Source organism: Narcine bancroftii, chromosome 8 (genome assembly GCF_036971445.1).
Source record: "Narcine bancroftii isolate sNarBan1 chromosome 8, sNarBan1.hap1, whole genome shotgun sequence".
Classification (NCBI taxonomy): domain Eukaryota; kingdom Metazoa; phylum Chordata; class Chondrichthyes; order Torpediniformes; family Narcinidae; genus Narcine; species Narcine bancroftii.
The window spans coordinates 22,813,168-22,827,089 of NC_091476.1; the positions used below are offsets into that span (position 1 = coordinate 22,813,168).

General features: G+C 39.0%; 1 protein-coding gene across 4 annotated transcripts in view; it reads left to right on the forward strand.

The window, feature by feature from the left end:
* The window catches only part of mid2 (midline 2), a 192,873-nt gene that overhangs the window by 58,311 nt on the left and 120,640 nt on the right, over positions 1-13,922 (forward strand). For 2 of the 4 annotated variants that reach the window (XM_069893196.1, XM_069893193.1), the window contains exon 1: positions 13,541-13,796. The exons of 1 other annotated variant lie outside the window; for it this stretch is intronic. The gene's annotated coding sequence lies outside the window, so the exon portion shown is untranslated. Of the gene's footprint in view, positions 1-13,540; positions 13,797-13,922 lie in introns of those variants that run through there. One more of the 4 variants, XM_069893197.1, reaches the window with a different exon arrangement.

Below are 13,922 nucleotides of genomic sequence, written 5' to 3' on the forward strand. Positions count from 1 at the left end.
AAATCATGGGACAACATGCAGAGCATTTGTAGTGGTGCAGGTTTTGGGCTATTTTCTATGCCAACTGCAAAACCTTGAATTTTGATTAAGAGTGTGCATCATCGACTGCACTTCCTTCTTGCATGAAATGTCATTGACTGAATGTTGGGGTTTGTCTTCTTTCGGTGCATTAAGTGGTGCAGTTGACACTGATAACTGCTCAGTTCCCCTCTAAGTCCTGGAATCAGACATGTGTTGAAAATAACACTAGGACATTTTGCACACTGATTTATGCACTAAAATGGAACGATTGCCGTTTGTATCAGGTCCCACATGTAGAATTCCTGGATGCTGTGTAATTGCCATGAGTGGATTAATGCTTGAAGAACTCTCAAAAAACAGTACAGTAGCTTGCTATGAAATGCATGGAAAGCTGATAGGGAGTTACAATTTTGTATTTCTACTAAAGCAACAGAATTAGATTCTAAAGTTTTAACCTTAGACGTCCATTAAGTTTAGAGAGAATTCTCCTGGAGTAATCGCCAACAAGTGGGTATTTTGGAGATGGGATTAACAACCAATTTCATTTCCCATTATCACTTTAACGTCAACATTTCCTGTTGAAAATGCACCTTTTCTATTTTCTCTTCCTGTCTCCAAGACAATTTGATCTGATTACATACATGGCTGGAGTGCAGCTGGTGACAGGGCCATTAGCAAGATTGATTTCCTATCACAGACACTGCCCTTATGCGAACACATCGGTTGAGTTCAATAGTGTGATCCATCAGTATCTTGATTAAATGAACAGAGTATGTTTACTGTCATCCTGAAAATATTGAGCTGTCAAACAATGAAATACCATGAGGATCTTCAGATTGAACTATTTGCATAATACTCTGATTGGAATTAATTTAAAGGAGCACTGTTTTTATTGAAAAGTGTTCAACCAAAAATTATTTAATTGATGAGTTAATTCTGTCCACCATTTCATTTGTTATGATATAAAATGTGATAATCTCCTGCATTTTCATTGTTTATGTTTGTAAAGCAACAAAAGGCTTCCAAGACGTACATTTATAACGGTAGTATTCTTCTGTCATATTTCTGAAAAGCATTTGATCGTAGTTTCTTTCTTTTTAAAATATTTTAATTGAGTTTAACATGAAGCATACATACAGAATTGACCATTACATAATAATTCATTTGTATACAAGTAGTTTCTATACGTTGCAGCAACATTTTGCTTATGCAGTGATTTTTCAAACATTTAAACAGTGCTGATATTCAACCAAAGGGTCAGATTGAATGAGCCTGATCCTATCTTCATCTAGTGTCCAGTCACCCAGTTATCGGCCTGGTTTATAGTAGTGTTGTAAACTTCGGATGGGAAGCTTTGAGACCTCCTGCCTGTCTGATTTTATCAAACTCAGCAAAGTCCAGAGATTAAAACCCAGCACTTTATTCTGTATGGAGCTGAGTCATCAGGGGAGTCTAGTCCTCCAATAACTTACTCCAATGGTTTGCCTAAAATGTCCCAGTGATTAAATTCATTCTGCCCCATGAACATCAATAACTGGGGCGTTTGAGTGCTTTAGTCACAGTCTTCAAAATAAGTAAATTTATTTTATCATTATTAACAGTATAAAAGATGAATGGAATCGTAGACAGTAACTGTTAGGCTGGGAGCGCATCACCTCAATTTCTCATAGAGGGAAAATTCACTGTAACAAAGTGATATTGATATCAGGGTCCTGGTCATCTCATCCTATCTTTGCCCCTATCCTGGACAACATCATTTTTAAAAAAAAAAGCATGGAGACCATTTCTACGACAACACCCAGTTGAAATTTGTCTCCACTTTCATTGACTTCTCAAGATCTAGGTTGTTGTCTTCCTGACTGATCTCAAATTGTGGATCACCATAAATTTCCTCCAACTCAGGGGTTCACAGGAATGTGGGGCATCTTTTCAACAGGTATCTGTTCTGCATGTAGATGCAAATGCATTTGTCCTTGATGTACCTCCATAAATATTGCAGTAGTGTGGATGAGGGGAGCTTGTGATCTTGTTCCATTTCTCAAATCAATAATATTTAAATTAAAACTGGTAGTGTATTTGAAGTCAAGTGGAAGTTTGGACAATTTACTGGTGGCACCATTAGAATGCATATTTTCCCTTTCATAACACTGCCCGACTCTACTTTTTCTCAGCTCTGCGGCTGATAAAATTAGGTTTGTGCATTAATTTTTAAAGAACTAATGGTGATCTATCCTGTCAGTAAATAATCCACAAATAAAGACTTGCAACAAAACAATTGACAAGGGCACAGGACTATTATGAGTTAAAATCCTGTCCTGCTCTGTGTCTTCTTATGTTTGTAAAGCAACAAAAGTCTTCTCTTTTCTGGGTCACCTATTCTGAAATTTAAAATGGAGAGAGAGTTTTGTCACTAGGTTCTAAGAAAGAAACACTGTAGGTGAGTTTTTTTTTCCATTGATCCTGTGAAAATCTTCTGGCTGTCTAATTGTTGATTTTGCATGCAAACTGGTGGATCAGGGGATTATGAGTGCCATGGGTGACATGCCTTGGTCCAAAAGCTGACAGCCAAGCCCATCTGAAAGCACAAAATCCAGCATTCATATTTGTTGCAAGAGGGAATTTCATTCTTATGCTTCAGCATATTTCTAGCCAGATTATTTGATATTTTCTCTTTGCATTTATTTTAATTTTCACTCCAAGGGGGATAAACTTCTTTTGATAAAGTTGGAAGAATTTAGTGGCAGTAAATGTTTCAGGTGAGATGTCATAATTAACAATGTCCTCAAGGAAAGTCTAGTGTTTGGTGAAAGAAAAAGAATCTCTGAGCTACAGTGCTCTCCGTAATCTCTAAATGGAAAAAAATGGATTATTTGACAAAGTTGTTTTTCTCTTCAGTAAAGGTGATGGATTGCTGTGTATAACCTCAGCACAAGGAGTGATGTGTATTTGTCTCTCAGTGCACTCTCAGTTTAATAACACATTCTTAAATGCCAAACAAGCCTTACTGACTCTTGACTGGTTGTTTAATATTGGCATGAATATGCCCTAATGTATATTAAGGCTCCCTTATTTTTATATTAATGCAATTTATACTCTGGTGTGGATTTGGGGCAAACAAAAATCATGAGCAAATATTCAAAGGTCAGTAGTCAAAGTTAAACAAATTCCATGTGGATGATTATCTTTGTAAATGTATTTTTTTTTAATCAAGGATAGCTAATGAGCTATCCGTGATATAACAGGAAACTCTAAAGGCCATTAATTAAATAAGAGCTTACATTAATACAACAACATTCACTATCTCTGAATGAACTAGTTTGAATGTCAGAATTTGAAGCGTGGCCATTGTAGATAGAATGAAAGCTAATAGACATAAAGCAGGGGCACAAAGAACCAGAAAACATGACCAGATTAAAAATGTTGAAGAATTTACCAGTCAGCACATAAGACTAGCTGCTTTGGTCTTTTTGAGGAATCTTTCACATCCACCTGAGAGATCTCATCCAAAATTTAGCACTCCTGTCAATGCAATCCTACCGCAGGGTTACATTATATTGTCAACCTTTATTATACACTCAACTAACTGTGTCTGGAATTTGTGACCTTCTGATATAGAAGAAAATATGCTGCCAAGCAAGCCAAGGCAAACATATGTCAGAAAACTGAGATACGTACCAAAATATGTCTCATGGCATTACATTCAGTCTCTAATTTTGCTGAACTCTGGCATTAAATGAGAAATGGACAGCACTCTATATTGAAGTCTTCATAAATCTGTTTGAGATTGGAGGACAGGATGATTTGTGGGAGCACAGATTTCCAGTTGGAATTGAACATAAGGTTATACTTGATTAGTTAGATGGAATTGCAACATCAGTTCACTTAAATGGGAATTTGTCTTTCATAAAAATTTGATACATTGGGGCTTGGGTGGAGCGCCATGGATGAACTATTTGCCAATTTACATGTGACATCATTCAACTAAGATCATCCTTTGGTTACTTTATTATTTGCTTCTAAGTTACTTTATTATTTGCTTGTAAGTTAAAGCAAAAAGATTTTATGAATGCTTATTTTCAATATCCTTTTATATCAAGAATGCCCCACCAGCAAATTTTTTAAGGCATTTCCTAAGTAAATAATCAGAATTGTAATTATTTACAACATTATTAAACTCATACCAGTTGAAATGCTTTCTCATGGACAATATATGTTGATGGTATCAATGCAGGATCTGCAGGCCAAAAGTTATTATGTGCAACAGAATAAGGAGTAGGATTAATTACCATAAGTGAATGTGTCATTTCAAATTTCATCGGTTAATTTGGGTTCCCAAAGAGTTTTGTTGATCCTTCTGGCCATTTCTGCAATCGGCTTTCAATGCTTAAAATGGGGTAAAAAGAACTACAAAAAAAAACTACAAATCATAAAAAGAGGTTAACATGGAGTAGGTTATTCTGCCATATCTCATTGTCCTAGATGTACCCAATTGGCTTTTTGCTTTGCCCAAAAATAGTTTGGTATGTTATGAAGTTACAGAAGATGTATATTGAAGTGAGGGGTAAAATACTCAAGTCTGCAGACACCATGATTTAAATAAAAACTCAGCAGATCAAACAGTGTACTGTATATAGCAAAGATAAAGATGTATAACCAATATTTGGTCTTTGGCCCTCCATCAAAGGACAAGCAAAATGTAGGTAGATGTCTGATGGGGGGGGGGGGGGAAGAATTAAAATGAATTCATTGTATTGAAAATTCTGCTGTATTTTTACTTTCACTTCTAAACTAACGATATGAAAGAAAATTGAAATAAAAAAGCACAAATGTCAAATATTGAAAATCTGAAAAAAAAAGGGAAAATGTTGGATATACTCAGAAACTCTTACTGCATCAGAGGAAGGGCATTCAGTGATACTTGTCTAAAAATCTTCATTGGAATGAGGAAAGAGAATTTTTAGTTGCAGAGGAAGGATGGGGAGAATAAATGGAATGACTCTGATTTAAATGGGTTCATGTGACAGTTCAAAGCAGATTTTGCTTTCTTCTGTGTTGGGAATAGCAGGGCCATGGGACATGCCCAGCAGACCAGATCAAAAAGTGGAAAGAGAGAGAAACTGAGCCAAAATCATTGATGGAAAACTGGCGGAAGTGTCAGTTCTGACACAAATAGAAAGAAAATGAGAATGACCTGAAGTTGGGAAACGATAGCGAGTCCAGAAGACTACAGGTTTCTAAGACAGAAGATGAGATGACTTTCCTCAGATGGCACTGAGCTTCATTGCAACAGGGCAGGATGCCACAAACTGAGGTCAAATTGGGAATACGCTGGAGAATTAAAGTGGTAGGCAACAGGAAACTGAGGCTCAGTCCTGTGGACCTAACACAGGTGCTCCACAAAGCAATCTCCGAGGCTACGTTGATTTCTCCAACATGTGATGTGCTTTGGGAATCACTTGTGCAGAAAATCTGCCTTCAGTTTACACTCTAATAAGAGACTTCTATAATCCTTAGAAATGAAAGCTGTTACTGATTTTTCCCTTTTTTATGGCCAGGCCAATAATGTTGATTCTATTTCTTGTTTTCTTGCCCACATGAGATTGCAGAATACACATGAAATGATAAGGTGCCTACAGAATTTGATTAATAGTTCATTTCTTTTTGATTCAGTCAAGGCAGAAGACAGTGCTGTAAGGGGTGGAAGTGTGTTCATATTCAGGTCACAGATTGTCTTACCATTTAATGCTGGAGGACGTCTGCACAAAAAGGATACCTGGTTTTTTTCTTCTGCCTGATGAAGGGTTTCAGCCCAAAACATCGACTATCTATTGACTTCATGGATACTTCCAGAATTCTTCTTGTATTTTGTGTGCTTCTCTTTTTCTCCTGACTGTTAATCTTGTGTATGTGTGGTTTATCAACTTATCATGACATATGTTGATGTAATTGATTAATTACTAATGAAAAAGAAAGTTGGCAAATAATACTCCTTTAAAAAGTTTCCTGTTGGCAAAACTAATTTCTAAATGAGTGCACGGTTTGCACAATCCATTTACAGTGCCTGCGATCGGGACCAGGCTTCAAATTCCATATTGTCTCTAAGGAGTTTGTACATTCTCCCCATGCCTGCTTGTGTTTTCCCTGGAAGCTCAGGTTCCTCCCACCCTTCAAAATGTACCAGGGGTGTAAGTTCATTGGATGCAAATTGAGCAGTACAGACTCATGGACCAAAATGGTCTGTTACTGTGCTGTATGTCCAAAAAAAAAGCCTTGAACAAGGAACTACTTGTCCATTCCACACTATGCAAGTTCAAGCACAGGCCTGTGGTAGATTCAGCAGTGGGAATCTCAGTTCACTTTACTATGTCTGTCAAAGTGCCACCATCCTTGCTATGGATGGGAGAGCTCAACGAATTGCATGGCCACAGTGGAGCCATAGTGATGTCACTCTGTGGCTTGTATAAGCAGAGCCCTTGCATAAGTGCCAAAGAAATGAACTGCAAATTCAACTGGTTGTAGTTCATTAAAGCAATGCTACACCATCTCTTAATAAATGACTTGTCAACATCAGGTCAGTTTCATTAATTCAGAATCAGACAATTGCATAGAGTTCTTGGACTGACATAAAAACAGGATTGTGTGTATTTAAGTTTGGTTTACATTAACAAACCTATATAAACCACTTTTAGGTGGGGGGGAAAAAAGGAAAATATATCAGAGAATTCACACCACATATAAACCACTTCTGCCACCACATTCCTTGGCTCTGCAGGTGTTTAGTTTAATATAAATCTAATTTAATATGTCAAAACCTTTTCCAAATAGAAATTTGCATTTAATAACAGTTTTTACAATGGTTGTATCAGATAATCTTCTGATTGGGATACCCTTTAGAAAAAAATGTGAACTCATCCTATTCTTAAGGTACAGGAGCCTAAAGCACTCAACGGCACAGGGACAGCTTCTCCGCTGCCATCAGATTCCTGAATAATCAATGAAGCAAAGATATGGCCTTTTCATGATTTAAAAAAAAATATTGTGTTGTAAGACGGTTATAATGTGAATGTTTTCACTCTTGATGCTGCTACAAACCCCAAATTTCATGACTTGTTCATGACAATGAATTCTGATTCTTACCAAAAAAATTTCTTCCTGCCACCTTCACAGTGTTCTTAATTCCAGTTCATGCAGGCTGTTACTGAAAATGTGGGATTGCCTTTATTAGAGCCCTTTATACTTATTCATCTTTCTCATAGGGGTATTGAAAAGTCTAATGATAATAAATATAAAAGATTATACAAATAAATAAATTTCAATACACTACATTTCATTGCACAATGACATAAGATTTACTACTTTCAGTGCAGCTATGTTTAGGAGTATGCTGTTTTAAAATTGCCACGTTCAAATTGGAAACGTGCCTGTTGAATTTCTAAAGGGGATCAGCCCATTGAAAGGGTTTTATGATGATAAGACTTTCAATTAATTTCCATCAGCGGCGAAGATGGGTTCTGAATAAATGATCCTGCTTTGCTGTAATAAGGCACGTGATGTTTATTCAAACGGGTCCCAGCGTACCAAGAGCCCAATTAAACTTTATTTAAAAATGGGAATAGAGATGAGATGCTTCATGTAGGAAACAATTTCTTCAATTCAGGAATTGAGTCTCAGCTGTTCCAGAAATATAACTACAAGCTTGAGAACTGATCTTTGGTCCTCCTGATGTCAAAAAATATATGGAGTGGAGAGCACACTTTTTAATAAAAATGCCTACAGCTTTTGCCTGAATTTCCAGTAATGCAGATAGAACCCTTGAACACTACAGCCCTTCTAGTCCCTGCAGAAATATTATTCCTCGAGTCCCATTGACCTGCACCCAGTCCATAACCCTCCAGACCTCTCCCATCCATGTTTCTATCCAATTTATTTTTAAAAATTGAGTGAGCCTGCATTTACTATGTCAGATAGCAGTTCATTCCACACTCCCACTACTCTGTGTGAAGAAGTTCTCCCTAATATTTCCCCTAAATCTTTCCCCTTTGGCCTAAAAGCCATGTCCTCTCATATTTATCTCACCTAATCTAAGTGGAAAGAGCCTACTCTCATTTACTCTGTCTATACCCCTTTTAAATTTATAAAACTCTATTAAATCTCCCTTCATTCTTCAACATTCCAAGGACTAAAGTCCTTGTCTGTTTAATCTTTCCCTGTAACTCAATTCCTGAAGACCTGGCAACATCTTAGTATATCTTCTCTGCACTCTTTCAATCTTACTGATGATATCCTTCCTATAGTTAAGGTGACCAGAATTGCACACAATACTCCAAATTTGGCCTCACCAATGAATTTTGCAATCTCACCCTAACATCCCAACTTCTGTACTCAGTATGTTGATTTATGAAGACCAAGATGCCAAAAACTTTATTTAAAACCCTGTCTACCTGTGACACCACTTTCAGGGAATTCCCAGATCCCTTTGTTCCTTTGCATTACTCAGTGCACTACCATTTACTGTGTATGTCCTACCTTGGTTTGTCCTTCCAAAGTGCAACACCTCACACTTGCCTGCATTAAATTCCATCTGCTATATTCTGGCTCATGTTTCCAGTTGGTCCAGATCCCTCTGCAAGCTTTGAAAGCCTTCCTTGCTGTCCACAATGCCTCCAATCTTAGTGCCATCAGCAAACTTGCTGATCCAATTTACCACATTGTCTTTTGTTGTCTATAATCAATGATCTGGATGACAATGGTCCCAGCACCCAATCCCTGAGGCACACTACTAATCACAGGCCTCCAGTCCAAGAAACAACCATCCACTACCTGATTTCCGCCATACAACCAATTTCAAATCCAATTTACAACTTCTCCATGGACACCTCGTGACTGAACCTTCTGAACTAACCTCCCATGTAGGACCTTGTCAAAGGCCTTAGTAAAGTTCATGTAGACAACATCCTCAGCCTTTCCTTCATCTACTTGGTAATCTCAAAAAACTCTATAAGATTCGTTAAACACAACCTACCCTGCACAGCACCTTGTTGACTATCCTCAATCAGCCCTTAACTATCCAAATACTTGTATATCTGATCTCTCAGAACACCTTCCAATGATTTACCTAACTACTGACATCAAGCTCACTGGCCTGTAATTTACTGGTTTTTCTTTTGGAGCCTTTTTTAAACAACAACAACATGAGCTACTCTCCAATTCTCTGGCACCTCACCCATGGCTAAGGGATTTTAAATATTTCTGCCAGGGCCCCTGCAATTTCTACACTAGTCTCCTTCAAGGTCCAAGGGAATATCACGTCAGGCCTATGGGATTTATCTACCTTTATTCGCTGTGAGGCAGCAAGCATCTCCTCCTCTTCAATCTCTATGTCCCATGTTTCCCTTCCTTCCTTGTACACTATGCCAGTTTCCTGAGTAAATACTGATGTAAAAAAAAACTGTTTAAGACCTCCCCCATCTCGTGAAGTTCCACTTAAAGACGACCACTCTGATCTTTATGAACTACAGTCTTCACAGCAGTATGATCTTAAACATACATTGTAGTGTGCAAATTAGAAATGAGATATTGTCCAGATGTTCCAAGTTCATAGCTGAGGGATAAATATTGGTTAGGACAACATAATTTTCAGTCTCCAGAAAGGGTGTTGACTTGAAACATCAACTATTCATTTTCTCCCAGTGCTGCTTGATCCACGTTTAATCACGCAATAGTTCTCGTTCCTCTTCAAATAGTGCCATGGGATTTTAGATGCCTAAAAAATGTAAGTGAGCCTCTGATATCGCCTTAATTTTTTATATTGTTCTGGAGTTCTCTCAGTTTTTGTGATAATTTCTCTCCTGCAATCTGACCATATGACTCTGATGCAAGACTGCTGTGAATGAAGCTATTAAAGCAATAACAACAACTCAAAATACTTCAATGACTGGAAAACACTGAAATGCTGAGTTTGTGGGACAATCTAGAAGACCAACGTCTTTTTTTAAAAATATAACTGAGAAGGATGAACCATGATTATGGGATATCATTAATCTTAATCTATCAATATTCCCTTGGACCTTGAAGGAGACTAGTGTAGAAATTGCAGGGGACCTGGCAGAAATGCTTAAGACCCCTTAGTCATGGGTGAGGTGCTGGAGAATTGGAGAGTAGCTCATGTTGTTCTGTTGTCTAAAAATAAGCTCCAAAAGAAAAACCAGTAAATTACAGGCCGGTGAGCTTGATGTCAGTAGTAGGTAAATCATTGGAATGTGTTCTGAGAGATCAGATATACAAGTATTTGGATAGTTAAAGGCTGATTGAGGATAGTCACCAAGGTGCTGTGCAGGGTAGGTTGTGTTATCTGCTATGTAATGCTTTCTACTCTTTTCACTTTGCTGTGCATAACAGCCATGACCAGCGGACAATATTCCATGAAACATAACCAATATTTGCACTAACTGCAGTATGTGTATAGCTTACAGTCCAAGTGCTATGCCAGATAAAGTATTCTCCCATCTGTGGCAATACTTATTGAGGTTACTTCCTTTAATTCCATTAAGAGTAACAAAATCAAGCAGGTTGATACTTGATAGTGAAAGACAACAGGCTTTTAAGGATGTCATATAATTTGAACAGAATAGCAGAAGATTTTATTTACAAGATTATAACCACTAAATTAAAAAACCATAGCTCAAAATGAAGGTCAAGTCTTCCACACTTAGATGGGCTGCTCCTATCAATCATAATCAAACTGAATTGCAGCCAAGGTCATCTCCATATTTATTGCTTGGAAAATGCGATTCAAAGTTATCTTGTACAATTCACTGTAAATTGGTGGCATATAAAAGATGTCTATTTGACTTACCCTTGTAATGTTACGTCAAGCCCTGCCAATCCGTTATTCATTAACTCGGTTGTACCATAGAGGTGGTATGACACTCATTTGAATAAAGACATCAAACTAAGATTCTTGCAAATGATTCCATGACAATATACGAAGTACAGTAGGAAGTTTTCTCATGGTCAAGCCAGTCAATATTTGTCTCACAACCAACATTAGGAAAGTGCAGATTAATAATGTATGATCCTGTTGTTTATCCCGTCCTGGCGCACAGAAAAATCTTTTCTACACCTGCCTAGAAATTGGGGCTTATTCAATGTAAGCCCATTAACTGGAGGCTGCATATAGTCAGGCGCCCTGGAAAAATAATCAGGATTTGCAACTGCTGCATTACCGGCATTATTAAGACAAGGAGTACCCCTCAACCTTTTGAAAAATTCTTTACATGGGATCATGAAACAGTTCTAGCAAGGTGGCAGTGCAGATGAGCTAAAACACAGTGAAGTTGGGAACCCATCTTCAGTGTGCATTTGGCCGCTATCTTCCATGCCATAGATGCTCTGGGATTACTTCAGGTGGTATGTCAAACCGTGCATCTTGGCGCCTCACAGTTTGGCGGGCAGCAACCTCCTTTGAAGAAGACCGCAGAGCCCACCTCACTGACAAAAGGCAAAGGAGGAAAAACCCAACACCCAACCCCAACCAACCAATTTTCCCTTGCAACCGCTGCAATCGTGTCTGCCTGTCCCGCATCGGACTTGTCAGCCACAAACGAGCCTGCAGCTGACGTGGACTTTTTACCCCCTCCATAAATCTTCGTCCGCGAAGCCAAGCCAAAGAAAGAAGAAGATGTGAGTGGGGAAAAAAGGTTGAGAACCACTGACCTAGACTGTTCAAATTCTATCCATACGTCCCCCAAAAACCATAGGTTCATCACAGCAGTGGAGATGTGCATTTCTGCTGTGAATCCAAAAGGCTGCTTGAGGCAATGTAACATACAGCAATGTTGGCTGAGGAATAATAGCTGGGGCTGGCAGAAACGTACAGAAACCATGACAGAATACATGATCATGTCCCATTCCTGTACGCTGCAAAATTTGTTCTTAGTCCTTTTTTTGTCTATAGGTCAATTTAACACCTAATTGCTGTTTGTAGTGTAGTGTGATGTGCCGGAGTGTAGGATTAGATGCCCAAGTGACACCAGGTAAATTCAATGTGGTCTGGTGAGTGCACCCCGTTAATTTTCCAATGGTTGCTGAATGACATGGAAGTGGTTGCAACTATGATTAAAATATTGTTCAAAATGTTTTTATATATGAACTTGGGTGCAAATACTATAGGTCAGTTTCTGGACAACAATTCTCAATAGCAGAGACAACTTTTTAGAAGGAACTCAACGGGTCGAGCACCATCAGTTGTCAAAAATAAAGAATGGCAATCATTTAGAATTGAATGTAATTATTTACAATTTTTTAACCCCAATAATAGTTAAAGTATTCAAAAAATAAAAATAAAGAATGGAGGACGTTTCTGGTCAGAACCCTTCATCAAGACTCATTAGCTTCCTCCAGGAGATGGTTTTGTTTTGCTTCAGATTCCAGTACCTGCAGATTCTCTTGTCTCCAATGTTGGATGGAAAAAAAAAACCTACTTGGGCCTCTTGATTCTTCTTAGCTCACTTGTTTCTGACAATTATTATCTGGAACTTGTGATTCCTTGTGTTAAACAAATTCTTCGGTTTTCTCCTTTGAAGTCATGATTTTTTCTAATCACAGACATGTCAGCCTTTCTGATAAACTTACTGGTTAAAACCAAAACCTGATAACCTTGCCGGTTAAATTCATGACCTGATCAACATACTGGTTAAATCCACGTCCCTCTGATGACCTTGCCCGTTAAGTCCATGACCTGATCAACATACTGGTTAAATCCACATCCCTCTGATGACCTTGCCGGTTCAGTCCATGACCTGATCAACATACTGGTTAAATCCACGTCCCTCTGATGACCTTGCCGGTTAAGCCCATGACCTGATCAACATACTGGTTAAGACCATGTACTGACAATAACCACACCAGCAGTGCGAGTATAAGACAGCTCTAATAAACTAACATGTACACTAAGAGGTCTTGTCTCTGCAAGGCGAACCTGGAAGGCTAGACTAGCTCTGGGCTGCTTTATAGACAAGGTCACCGGGATGACCCCTGGTTAGCTAGTGGTGTAATTACATACCACCACAATAATATCCCAAACTCTTCAATAAAATAATGTTTGTTGTTGTTCACCTTCTACCGCACTTAGCAACATCCAGATGTCACTAGATGCTGATAAGGAAACTGTAATATTCCGCTGGAGATTAGGTAACTCGTAATTAGCCATGAAGTGAACCACCGATCTGAACACCATGGAGTTCTCCTGATCTTAACCTCCCCTTGTCGATTCATCTTCTGCAATATGTAAACAGCAACTAAAGTGCACAGCATGCAAGAGTGAAACGTTGTCAGAAACCGTTTCCTTTTAAAATTCCTGTGAATGATAAACCTGGAGTGGTGCGGATAGGACCGCCTGGGTTCCATAAATTCTATTAAGGCAGCGGTTCCTGGAAGTCACCCGGCTTATTCGTGGCTTTCCCCACCCAATGTCCATGGGAGAGCTGAAAGGAAGCCGGCCCCCCTCAGCAGGGTTCCAGCGCCCCGCCGAATCTTGCAGCGAGCTGAGCTCCCTTTGTGTCCACGGGGTAAAGTGGGAGGAGTTGCTTTCCTGCAATTGTGTCGTTCCAGAAGTTGGGTCTTCCGATTCCAGCGCTCAGTGCGCTGCTGCGAGGACTCGGGGCGGCCGAGCTGCCTTGCTGCCCCCAGCTTCGTTCCACCTTCTCTCTCTTTTCGTCTATTTCTGCCACTTCTCCAAGATGACAGGGCGGACGGATGCATACCAGAGTCAGCTGGTAAGTAACCCCTCCCACCGGGGGGTCGCCTCTTTTATTTTTTGCGAGGGGTGAGAGAAAAAAACAACATTGAGTGGTGGGGGGGACGGGTTTGAGAAATGGTTGGGATTGAGCAGACAGCTTGTG